Below are 13,359 nucleotides of genomic sequence, written 5' to 3' on the forward strand. Positions count from 1 at the left end.
CTGCTATCAATCCATTTTGGAAGCCAGGTTTGGAAGCCCCTGTCTCATAATCTGCTATCAGTGAATTTTGGAAGCCCTCTCCAAAGCCTCAGGCCGAATGCAGTGTTCTCTGGTGGCTCTGTGACTTTCAGCACAGACAGCTTTAAATCTTCAGCATCCAGGCCTCCAACACCCCTGGATGGGCTTCATCTGCCCTAAACGTACCTGAAAGCCCTTCAATAAATAAACTGCTTAATTTTCTGCCCTCTATTTCTTGATAGTCCAACAAAGACATCACGAAAAGGCAGAAAAGCATCCTGAAAGCCCAACCGTGCCAGGCCAGAGGTGGGCACGGGGATGCTGCTCCCCCTGGCAGCCCCGGGAGCGGCTCCTGCCTGGTAACAGCGCAGGGAGGGCGAGAATTCCTCCCTCAGAGCTGGCCAATGGCTGAGCCACCTCTGCGAGCATCCCGAGCATCCCTGCCCCGAGCTGGCCAATGGCCACCTCTGCGAGCATCCCTCCCCCGGAGCTGGCCCGTTGTGGTGCTGCTTGTAGGTTTTTAGGACAAGGGAAGAGATGGGAATTTCGACTCTATGTTTCAGAAGGCTGATTTACTATTTTATGGTATTGTATTATATTATATGAAAAGAAAATGATATATTAGAACTATACTAAAGAAAGAGAAAAAAAGACATCAGAAGGCTAGCAAAGAAAAGAACAGAATGAAAAATAAAGTTGTGTGACTGATCAGAGTCCTGACACAGCTGGACCTGTGATTGGTCATCAAGTAGAAACGATTCCCATGACACCAATCAAAGATCCACTTGTTAATAAACTATCTTCAAACTACCATCCCACAGCTATCACATAGTTATTTTCTGAGGCTTCTCAGCTTCTCAAGAGAAAAATCCTAGAGAAAGGATTTTTTAGAAAATATGTCTGTGACAGCCAATGGCTGGGCCAGCTCTGCGAGCATCCCGAGCATCCCGAGCATCCCGAGCATCCCGAGCATCCCTCCCCCATGGCTGGGCCACCTCCGGCAGCTCCCGAGCCCTCCCGCCCGCCTGGGGCAGCGCTGGCTCCGCCAGCCCGGCACGGAATCAGGAATCACTGACCTATTTTCGTCCAGGCAGGCGCAGGATGACAGACAAAGGGAGATTTATCTCGGGGTATTTAAAGGAAAAGTCGCTCGGAGTGAGATGAGCGGCCTCAGAAAGCACAGAGGCTCTTGTGGTGTTTTCTTGCCCAGGAGCATCCTTGTGTGGGACGTGGGGAGGGGATGGAGCAGCTGGGGGAAAACGGACCAAAACTGAACAAAAACTGAACAAAACTGGCCAGAATGGACGAAAACTGGCCAAAACCGATCAAAACCGACCAAAAAACTGACCAAAACTGACCAAAGCTGACCAAAGCTGATCAAAACTGACCAAAGCTGACCAAAGGTGACGAAAATGGACCAAAACAGACCAAAATTTACCGAAAATGGACCAAAACCTGACCAAAACTGACCAAAGCAGACCAAAATGGAACAAAACTGACCAAAACGAACCAAAACTGGCCAAAACGGACCAAAACCAACCAAAATCTGACCAAAACAGATCAAAACTGACCAAAATGGACCAAAACAGACCAAAACGGACCAAAACAGACCGAAACTAACTCCACTGAGCTGCAAAAGCAGGTTATTAGGAAAGGAATAAAAGAGTTTGGAATAAACTGGGTGTAGGATAAGCACAAGGACAGGCAGGATGTGGAAGGAGCAGATTTGTGGGAATGGTCCCATGCACAGGGATTTGGGAATGGTCCCACAGGGATTCCTCCCTTCCCTGGCTCTGAGGGATGAGCTGCCTGGGCAGACTCAGCTGAGCACTCTGCAGACAAGTCAGCTCTCCCAGGCTTTTCTGTTCAAGTTTGCTGATGGAATTTGTGAGTGTTTAATCCCCGCCTCGGGCAGGTTTTGGAGCTGGCAGCTCAGGCAGTTTGGAGTTTGCTGGATGCGGTGACAGCCCCGATTGTCTCTATGCACAGTCCTGTGAAGGGGAGGGCTCAGCTTTGCTTCTCAGGTTTGAGGTGCCACAAAAATCCCTCCCCAAACCCCAAACTGCACTCCTTAGCCTGGAAACCACTCAGACAATCCCAGGAAACCTTTGAGAGCCCTCATGGAAGGGGCAGATGTGCTGTGCCCATCACGGGGCACAGAAGGCAGGGGCCAGGGAGGGACCACAGCCCATACTGAGCATCCTTGGCTGGTGTGGGGGGGTGGAACTGGAGCAGTTTGGACCCCTGAGCTGTTTCATATCCCAGATTTTGGGTGCCTGCTCCCCCCTCAGCACTGCTCAGCACGGAGCAGGCAGCGATGAGTAACAAAAAAAGCTCCCACAAATCGGGAGGATGACAACAATTGCTCCATAAATGCTGGCAGCTCTCCTGGGACTCTCCACACCGCTGGGGAAGGTGCTGCTGCTGCTGCCGCCAGGGTTTGTTGGTCACGGAGCTGGGGCAACCTCCTCCCCCTCCCGAGCGTGTGCAGGCAGGAAGGAAAGAAAGAACAAGGACAAATCTCGGTGTCCTGAACAATGAAAACAGGAAAGTCCCTGCAGGCTGGGGAGCCTGGCAAGGGCTGAAAGCTGAGCTCCATCCTGAGCTCCATCCTCAGCCCCATCCTGAGCCTGATCCTAAATTCCATCCTAAACTCCATCCTGAGCTCCATCCTGATCCCATCCTGAGCACATCCTGAGCCCATCCTGAGCCCATCCTGAGCTCCATCCTGAGCTCCATCCTAAGCCCCATCCTGAGCCCATCCTGAGCCCATCCTGAGCCTGATCCTGAGCTCCATCCTGAGCCTGATCCTGAGCTCCATCCTGAGCCCATCCTGAGCTCCATCCTGAGCTCCATCCTGAGCTCCATCCTGAGCTCCATCCTGAGCCCATCCTGAGCCCATCCTGAGCTCCATCCTCACCCCATCCTGATCCCATCCAGACCCCATCCTGAGCTCCATCCTGAGCCCATCCTGCTTCCAGGCAGCCTGGGGGATCTGCTCAGCCTCCTGTGGAGACAAGGGGTTAAAAAAAGCCTCCAGCTGCAGCATCCTGCAGGGAGGGATGCAGGGAGGGATGCAGAGATGAGATGGATGCAGGGATGGAGGGAGGGGGCACCCCCCCCCCCGGGGGGCTCCAAGCAGCATTCCAGCCGGAATTCCACCTCCCCCCTGGCCAGTCCTGCCCTGCAGCCCCTCTCCCTGCACCCCCCTGGGTACCAGAGCCTCAGTGCCCCCTCTGCAGCCCCACATCCCACCCTGGCACCCCAAACCCCGCAGCCAAGCTCTGCCCCAGCACACCCCGCACCCCCCCGGCCCATCCTCCCTCCCCCCCGTGCTGACCTTTTTATTTTCTGCGTCAGGAACATAAAATGGAGACTGCGGGGAGGGGAAATGTTTCCCTAAGATGGCTGAGGGAGAAGGAGGAATTTCACAGCAGTGCATGAGCACCCTCTGCTGCTGGATGGGTCTGGGGGATGCCAGGGGCTCGCCGGCCCTGCTCCAGCCCCGCAGACCCCAGGCAACAAAAAACGCCCCAAAATCCCTAACCGGGGGATTAAAAATCTTGTGATAGTCAAAATATTTGATTAAAATGCTTCAACATCCTTGTGACTCACGGAAGTCCCCTGGTTGCCTCTCTTTGTCACGTATTTTACATTTATATTTTCATTGCTGTGTTACATTCAAAATCCCCCCCAAAATAACAGTATTTGGTATTAAAACCAAAAGTTTTTGCACACACAGGTTCTAAAAATTATTGTAAGTGCCACACAAAATGATGGAATTTTTCAGGTTTGAATAAAGCCATTAAATTTAATTTTTTTGAAATTCCACATTGGGACAAACACCCAAAACTTGATATTTTCTCTCATGGGATGGCAAAAAGGGTTAAAAATGGACATGAGGGGAGGATCAGCACTCACCTAAAATGGGGTGACCAGGTCTGGTCCCCAGGAAAGGTTTAGGGGTGAAAGGGTACATGGGAAACCCCACTAGCTGCTCCCTGAATATCCAACTATTAATCCATTACTATGTTAGTGTAAGGCCAAATCCTGCTGGATCTGAGGCTGAAATCATATTTCAAATTTTTTTTTCAGCAGCTTTGTCACCCCGTGAGCTCCCCTGGTTGCCTCCCCATCCCCTTCTAAACTTCCATTTTCTCTGCTGTGTTACATTCAAAATCCTCAGGAAAATGAGAGTATTTTGTATTAAATCCAGCGTTTGTCACACCCACAGCTCCTAAAAATTATTGCCAGTGCCCCACACAATTATATAATTTTCTAGGTTTGAAAAAAACTTTAAATTGCATTAAAGTTCTGTGTTAGGATGAGCACTCAAAACTTTGTGTTTCCTCTTGTGGGATGGGATAAAAGGCTGAAGGGGGATTTGAGGGGAGAATCAGACCCCACGTGAAATGGGGTGACCCCATTTAGGGCCAAATCCTGCTGGATCTGGGGCTAAAATTCTTTTTCCTTAAATTTTTCAGCAGCTTTGTCACTCCCTGAGCTCTTCTGGTTGCCTCTCCCTCTCCTTTTACCCTTCTGCTTTCCTTGCTGTGTTACATTCAAAATATTCAGAAAAAGGAGAGTATTTTGTATTAAAATAAACGTATTTCACACACACGGCTCCTAAAAATTATTGCCAGTGCCTCACACAATTATTTAATTTTCCAGAATTGAAAAAACCTTGAGATTTCATTTGTTTTAAGTTCCACATTAGGATGAGCACCAAAATTTTGTTTTCTTTTGTGGGATGGGATAAAGGGTTGAAGGTGAATATGAGGAGAGAATCAGCTCCCACCTGAAATGGGGTGACCCCATTTAGAGCCAAATCCTGCTGGATCTGAGGCTAAAATTTATTTTGCTTAAAAATTTTCAGCAGCTTTGTCACTCCCTCCGTCCCCTTTTACCCTTCTATTTTCTCTGCTGTGTTACATTCAAAATATTCAGGAAAAGGAAAGTATTTTGTATTAAAATCAATATATTTCAGCCCCCATCCATTTAGAGCCAAATCCTGCTGGATCTGAGGCTAAAATTCTTTTTGCTTAAAAATTTTCAGCAGTTTTGTCACCTCCTGAGCTCTCCTGGTTGCCTCTCCTTCCATTTTACACTTCCATTTTCCTTGCTGTGTTACATTTAAAATCCTCAAGAAAATGACAGCAATTTGTATTAAAACCAAAATATTTCACACACACAGCTCTTAAAAATTAATGCCACTGCCCTACACTGTGATAAAATTTTACATGTGTGATAAATTTAATTAAATTTCATTTATATGAAGTTCCACATTAGGGTGAGCACCCAAATTTTCTCTTGTGGGATGGGAAAAAGGGTTGAAGATGGATATAAAGGGAGAACAAGCTTCACCCAAAATGGGGTGAGCAGGAAAAACCCCAGGAAAGGTTTGGGGATGAAGGGATCCATGGAAAACCCTGCAAGCTTCTCCCTCAGTGTTTAAAAGGCAGGAGAGTGCCAGGGCAAGGCCAAATCCTGCTGGATCTGAGGCTGAAATTCCCAAGGAAATCTTGCAAAAAATGCTGTTCAAAAAGGGCCAAAAGGCTCTTAGGAAGGAGGTGAAAAACCACAAAAATATCCAGGATCCCAATTTTCTTTTCTTTTCTTTTTTTTTGTCTTTTAATAATTTAAACACTGATGGGATGAGGACGAAAAGCAAGGAGTTTTAAAAAATTGAAGAGCCAGGTGGAGGTAAAATGGCAGCACTGAGGGGTGGAACTCAGGCAGGAATGGGAATGGGGGCCCAGCACCAACCTGAGCCCTCATCCCTGCAGAGCTGCACAGGGAAAGTCCTTATGTAACTTCTACAATTTATATAACTGCAAAAATTCCTCCAGGGGCCTTTCCTGAGAGAGAGCAGAGCTTTTTGTGGGATCAGGACGAGCTGACCCAGAGCTGGGGCTCTGGGGGTGAATGGAGAGGAGGACAGCCAGGATGGGACACACAGGGAGCCTGGATTTTATTACTGTCATTAATATATATATAAAAATAAATAAAAATACATTTTAATGTAGATAATGTATATATTAATATATATTATATGTAATTTATATATAGATATAATTTTTATATATATATATATATATATAAAATAGGGGCATGTCCCCCTGTATGGCAGGGGACACTGAGAGTGGCACTGGGGCAGCAGGAGCTTGGCAGGGAAGTGGCACTTGAGGACAGGGAATTTTTTGCAGTGTTGCTGCATTAAAAGGAGCATCAGGAGAGGAGATGCCAGGACAGTTCATCCCATGAACAATGGGGGAATGAAAAAATTGCAAAACCTGGCTCTGGGGCTCCCAGACCTGCTGAATTCCCAGCACACCCCGGTGACTCAGGCTGGCAGGGCTGGGAATGCACAAGTGACACATCAGGGTGGCCCCGGGCTGGGCAGGACACGGGGAGAGCTGTGGGAAGGCAGGAATTTGGGATAGGATTTGGGGTAGGAATTGGGGTAGGATATGGGGTAGGATTCAGGATAGGATTGGGGTATGATTTGGGATAGGATCTGGGACAGGATTTGTAGTAGGATTTGAGGTAGGATCTGGGGTAGGATTTGGGACAGGGTTTGAGGTAGGATTTGGGACATGATTTGGGGCGTGATTTGGGGTAGGATTTGGGATTTTGGCACTGCTGGGCCCAGAGCCCTGGGTGTGGGGGCACTGCAGAGATGGGGGAGCCCCACAACGGTGGCAATGCACAATCCCTGATCCATTTCACGAAACAAAACCCTGCAAATCCCCACTCCTGCTCCCGAAATGCCCCATCCAAAGCGCCCTAAAATCAAGGGATGCTCCTTGCTGTGATCTCTGCCCGGGACCCCCCCTTTCCCCCCGCAGCAGATGGAGACCCACTCCCAATTATGTTCCCGTCACAGGCAGAAGAAAGAAAGACAAATGTCCCCAAGGAGGCTCTCGGGGAGGACAAAAGCTCCCTGAAATAGGAGCTGAGCTGTTTTTTCCCGGTTCCGAGCGGGGGCCGGAGGGAGGGGCGGGATGCAGGGGGGATGCAGGGGCGGGATGCGCACGCAGGCGCCGCTTCCCGTCTTTGTCTGCGAAAGGAGGTCACGGGGGGGTTTGGGGGGTTCGGGGGGGCTCGGGGGAGGGTCCGGGGGGTGATGCGGGGCCCGCGTCAGCCGCACGTCAGCGCAGCAGCTGATCCCGGCTCCCAATCGCGGCGCGCTGAGCTCATCCCGGGAGCGGCGCCAGCGCGGCTCAACTGCGCACACCTGGCGGATGAGAGCGACACTGCAGGGACCCTGCGACAGCACGGGGGGCACCGGGAAACACCCCCCTGGCACGGCCCGGACAGCCCCGAAACCCCCGCAAAGGGAGGAAAACTTTGGAGAACCCCTTGGGCCAGCTCAGGGCTCAGGCAGGGGCTCCTCAGAGGTTAAATTGCCCCAAAAAATCGCTCCTCAGTGGTGATGTCCCAAAGTGAGCACTTTGGGGGTGTGGGGGGCACTGCTGGCCCACCAGTGCTTCCCAGTGCCTCCCAGTAAGCCCCAGGAACCGGCACACAGCCCCAGCAGTGACAGCCCCAGCGCTGCTTGCAGGGACAGTGCCCTGGGACAGGCAGGAGCTGGGGACAGGTGGCACCTGCGGCTCCCCAAAAGTGAGGGGTGGCACGGGACTGGCACCAGGTGAAACCACTGCAGTGGCAGCAATGATGGGGACACAGCAGGGATGGAGAGAGGAGCAGGAGTGGGACAGCAGCAGCTCCTCATGCCCAAAGATTCAGCCCTGGGACTCAGCCTGGCCTGGCCTCTCTCCCACTCACTTTTCCAGGTGTCCTCTGCCAAAAGCAGCACCTCCAGCCAGGAGAACACCTGGCCCAGGATGGCTGCAGGGGCTGCACCAGCCCAGGGGCCCAGGGATGGTGCTGGGATGGCAGGGGAAGAGCTGCTGCACTAAAACATCCGGGAAAGTCAGTCCAAGACCAGCAGGCACCACCAGAGCCTGGTGTGAGGTGTGAGCACCTGCTAAAAATCCCAGGTGTGCTACAGAAAGTTTGTGAGGTGGGAGTGTCACTGCTGAGATGGACACACACACACAGTCTTGTGCAGTGACAACAACAGCTTCTTTTCTATTATAAGTTGTTCTTAAGTTTTATACTCCTAACAAAAGGTGATTTAAAGTCATTACTTACATCAAAGCAGCTCATTCTTTTTATTGGACAAAGCAATAATTTATTGTATTTTATTGGTGTAAAGTAATTAATGGCAATAATGAATTGACAAGAGTTTATAACAAATTATTAAGGCACAAATACTGCTCACTAAGGCAGGTATCCTCTAACTGCAAATATCCCTTTTGTGTCTGTTTTATCAGTTTCTGTGCTAATGGCCTTATTTTCTTCCTTGCTGTGGATAAACTCACATTTTATCTCTTTCTTCCTCTGCTAACTCAGTCCCTTGGCCTGCAGAGCCCATCCACAGGCAGCTCCCTGCAGGCTCTGATAAGCAGAGCTGGGAATCAGGGAAGGTACAAACATTCCCAGAGCAGCCCACCTGTACTTACAGATTCTGTGTGTGAGATTGGGAATGATTGCAGCTTCCAGGAATTGCAGGAACAGCCTCAAACCCCTCTGCCAGGGCTCACAGGGAGCAGGTACCCCACATATCCTGCAGAAACCACTCTCACCACAAAGTCCAGGGAGAGGTTCTCCAGAAAGCAAAGGAACATTCATTCCCTGTTGTAGTTGAGATGGAGACAGTACAGAGCAACACACTCCATTTTCAGAAGGTTTCAAACCTGTTTTTATTATAGCATGCATGCTTTTTATTCTTACAAACCTCATGAGTTTGCACTTTACTCAAAATGGTCAGGAGAGAGAAAGTGCTCATTGGAACAGGCAGTTGCAGGTTTCTCTTATTTCTCCTTCTTTCTTTCTTGGTTTGTGTGTCAGTGACCTTGGTAGGAAATTCTTTCAGGGGTGAACGTGGATCCTCTTCTCAAACTCCTCTCTGGCTCACAGAAGTTGCTGTAAAACCTCTCCCAGAACTTCCCAGCAGCAGTGCTGCCCCCAGAGCCCTGCAGAGCACCCTGGTGCTGCCAGGGGTGTTCCCAACACTGTCCAGGGCAATGAGGAGGCAAGAGCAGGGAGAAGTGAAGGGATGAGAGTCACCAGCTCCCATCAGGTAAATCAGGATTTATTTAAAGAGAATACATTCACATGGGTGTTAAATAGCAGAGAAGGGAGCTCAGTTCTGCTGAGAGCGGAGCTGGGACAATGTCAGGTCTTGCAGGGACTCCAACATGACTGCAAAATGCCCTGAACAATCCCTAATTTTGGATTTGCCTTACCTGGGGCAGGAGGAATGGGCCTGAGCCCTCCAGAGGAGCCTTTGAACCAAAATCATCCTGTGAAGAAGGACCCTGGTGAGCTCCCCCTGCTTGTTCTCCTCAGCAGGAACTTTTGGATTTACCAGCTCCTGGTTTTGGACAGATTTCTCCATTTTTCCTGAGAATATTCCAGAGGCACAGAGAAGTTTCTGTCCCTGTTTGCTGCCACTTCTCAGCCAATGCTGGCACGTCAGGATCAGGAGCAGGGAGAGAGGAGCCACAGCTGCAGAATCCCAAAGGCCTCTGAGGGGACAGAGCTGGGGACACTGGGATGGACAAGGGAGGGGAGGGAGAGAGGAGACTCTGATGCCTGCAGGCAGATATCTGTGAGCAAGGGGAAGGGGTGCCAGAGAATCCTCAGGGCATGGGAACAAAGCACAGGGATGCTGGAACAGGAATTTTGGGACTGGTCCCCAGCACTGCCAGGAAACCCCAAAGCTTCAGTCCCAAGAGAAACTTTGATTTTGGCCCACGTGAGGAGCTCAGAGCTCTGAGCCCCAGCTTGGGGGAGTGAAGTGCCACTGCCCTTTAAGGGCATCTCCAAATCCATGTGTCAGGAGCTAAATCCACCCTGGATCTGAACTCATGGACCTGAGGGGTCACTGACTTGCAGAATTGCTCTGGGTTATGTCAGACAGGTGAGGAATTCCTGGGGGGCTGCATCCAGGAGTTACAGACAACATCCCCAGGTCCAAATGGAAACCAGCAACTCACAGCTTATAATAGAAATAAAAAATAATAAACATTTAAATCTAAACACAAAATACCATCTCAAATACTTGTTCCATACAACAAAATAACACCACCCTAAATACTTCCATAAATAATACCTACCTGCTCCCACCAACACCATGTTAAAAGCAACAAAACATTCAACCTCCTACTACACCACCACCTCTAATCACTCCTGCCATTACACCTTCCTGTTCTAATAATATGCAACAATAAAAACAACTACCAATTACTTATACAAAAAAACCAAATACCTCAAAACCTGAAAAAAAATCTTTACAAAACACAAACAAAAAAAAATCTCATTTCCTCATACTCCAAAAATCATCTCAAATAATAATAATAATACAAAAAAATTCTTCATAAAACACAAACAGGAAATTCTACCAACTAAACAAATTTTTTTTTTTTTTTAATGATGCTGAGAGAGGAGCTGGGACAATGTCTGGCCTTGCAGGGACTCCAAGTTACTGCAAAATGCTCTGAACAAGACTTAATTTTGGACTCCCCTGGCCTGAGTTATGGACTGGTCCATACTGGGACCTGCAGTGACATCAGACTGGGGGACTGTGTGGGGACACCTTATCTGGGGCTTCCCACGTTGGAAGGGGCTGATAAGAGAAGTGCAGAGAGACTTTTTATCAGGGCCTGCCATGGCAGGAGGAGGAGGAGGAAGGGTTTGAACTGGAAGAAGGTTTAGACAGGACAGAGGAAATGCACAATGAGGGTGGTGGTGTAATGCTGAGAGTAATGAATTAATGCTGTGCTTGGAAGGGAGATTTGAGCAGCCCCTGGCACTGAAGGGGCTTAGAGGGAAGGGGGAGGGAGACTTTGAACCAGAGCCTGTGGTGACAGACAAGGGGTTTTGAATTTAATTTTTTAAATGTAATTTTTAAATTTAATTTAATTTGAATTTAATTTTAAAAATTAACTGAATTTAAATTTATTTTTAAAATTTAATTTAAATTTAGTTTTTTAAAATAATTTTTAATTTTAATTTAATCTGAAATGGGAGCACTGGGAAGGGGTGGCAGAGGATTTGTTGGGCCAGAAGCTCACACAGGGAAGGCACAGGAACAAACTCTGCTCCTGGTGACAGCCAGGCCACAAAGCTGCCCCTGAGGGGCTCTGCAGTGCCCTGGCAGTCCCAGCCCTGTCACTGAGCTGTCCCACACAGGCAGGGCTGAGCCCAGCAGCACAGACCTGCAGGAAGCACCTCTGCTTTTCCTCCCTGCAGGTAATTCTGCCCCTGGGGAATCAAATCCACACTCCCCAGTCCCATGGACATCTCCTCCTAGGAAATTTGGTTAACACAAAATAACCAGGACACTCAGGTGGGTCAGGGCCTGCCAAGTTCCCCCTTTGCTCAGCACAGAGGGAGGGAGAAGATTTAAAGCACTTTTCTATCCCCAAACTCTCAGTCCCTAAAAGGTGAGAGAAGGGGAAGAGGTGACACCCCCATGGCTGTGCTGCACCCTATCCTGGCAATGGGGCACCAGCCTGGGCTGTGGCAGTGCCTGGGGGGCAGCAGGGAATGCTCCTGATTCCCTGGGCCTGCTGGGATGAGGGGGAATGAGGAACAGGGATTGGGGGTGAGAGCCTGACCTGGCTGGGCAGCACATCCCAAACCAGCTCCTGTCAGTGCCAGTGTGTGCTACAGGGCAAGCAGGCTCTGCTGTGAGGTGTGAACAGCAGCCAAACATCTCAGCTGTGCTACAGAGAGTTTGGGAGGTGGGGAGTTCCCTGCAGGCTCTGATAAACACAGGTGGGAACCAGGGAAGGTACAAACACTTCCCAGAGCATCCTAAACAACAAGGATGTTCTTATCCCAGTTTCCTACTCAGGCACAGGGGTGCACAAAGCTCCCACCTCTGGGAACAGCCTGAGCTCCAGGAGATGTTACACTGAGTTCATTAACTTGGGGTTGCTGTGTTTTGGGGCTCAGAGGTAAAGCTTTTGTTTTCCTGCTTTACCTGTGAGCCCCAAAACAGAGCAACCCCAAGTGATTCTTCATGTGATTCTTTCTGGGAAATTACGACAGAATATTAATTTCTCCCCAGGAGGGAATCTCTGGGAGATCCTGAGCAGGAAGGGCAGTGCCAGCCTGGCCCCATCCCCGGTGCCAAGGGGTCTGCAGGGCACAGTGTGGATGCTCACACAGGGAAGTCACAGAGGTGCAGCAGGAGCAATCCCTGGCCCTGTGCCCTGGTGACAGCCAGGCCTGGCAGTGCCCAGAACCGCCAGACTGCCCTGAGAGCACAGCCAGGACTCTGCTGCCACCCCAAACCCCTCTGTGGGGCTGCAGTGTCTGCACCCACCCAGGGCTGCAGCAGGGCCTCGGAGCCTCCATAGAATCCCAGTGATCCAGCTGCCACCTGGTGTCCGAGCGCAGCTCTGCACTGGGAGCCTCAGTGAGCAGAGAATTCAGCCTGGTTCTGGTGTAAATGTCCTCCCATCAGGGGTATTGCCAGGGTTGGGACAGCCCCAGCTGCTCTGGGCACCCTGTGCCAGGGCCTGCCCACCCTCATATCCCATCCATCCCTGCCCTCTGGCTCTGGGAAGCCATTCCCTGTGTCCTGGCACTCCAGGCCCTGCTGTTGCAGTTTGGTACTTGGACAAACCCTCTCTGACACTCATGGTTATGACATTACCTTCCCACATCCTTTCCCTGCTGAGTCCTCCCTCCTCAGTGAAGGATCCTGATCCACCAGATCCCTCCTCACACAGCAGCTGTGTCAGACCTTTGCTCACCCTTCTCCACCCCCAGTCTAACCCTATCACAATTTATTTGTGAGCTGTGTTAGACCTTTGATCATCCTTCTCCATCCCCAATCTAATTCTACCACCATTTATTTGTGAGAGATTTCTCTGGGCACCAACACCCTTATTGCCTGCTTCATGTTTTAGTGACCAGAACTACAGAACAGTCCCCAAAATGGCCTTGGGACAGTGAGAGTGCAAAGTGCAGAGGCTGTTATGGACACTGCAACTCACAGAAAATACGGCATTTAAAATAAATCTCCTGAACTGGCTCTGCAGATTCCTGCAAAGCTTTTTCTGGACTGTGAGGCACAGCAGGAGTGTCCACCTCTCTTGAAAGGGAGTTCAGGGTGCTCCCCTCATGTGCAGTGATGCCAAAAACTCACCAACATTTACTCTGAGGAGCAGAATTCCCTCCATTCCTTCAGACAATGGATGACACTGCCCTGCCAGGGACGTGCTTGACCCTTAGGGGAACAGGAGCCACAAAGGTGTG

Source organism: Zonotrichia albicollis, chromosome 15 (genome assembly GCF_047830755.1).
Source record: "Zonotrichia albicollis isolate bZonAlb1 chromosome 15, bZonAlb1.hap1, whole genome shotgun sequence".
NCBI lineage: Eukaryota > Metazoa > Chordata > Aves > Passeriformes > Passerellidae > Zonotrichia > Zonotrichia albicollis.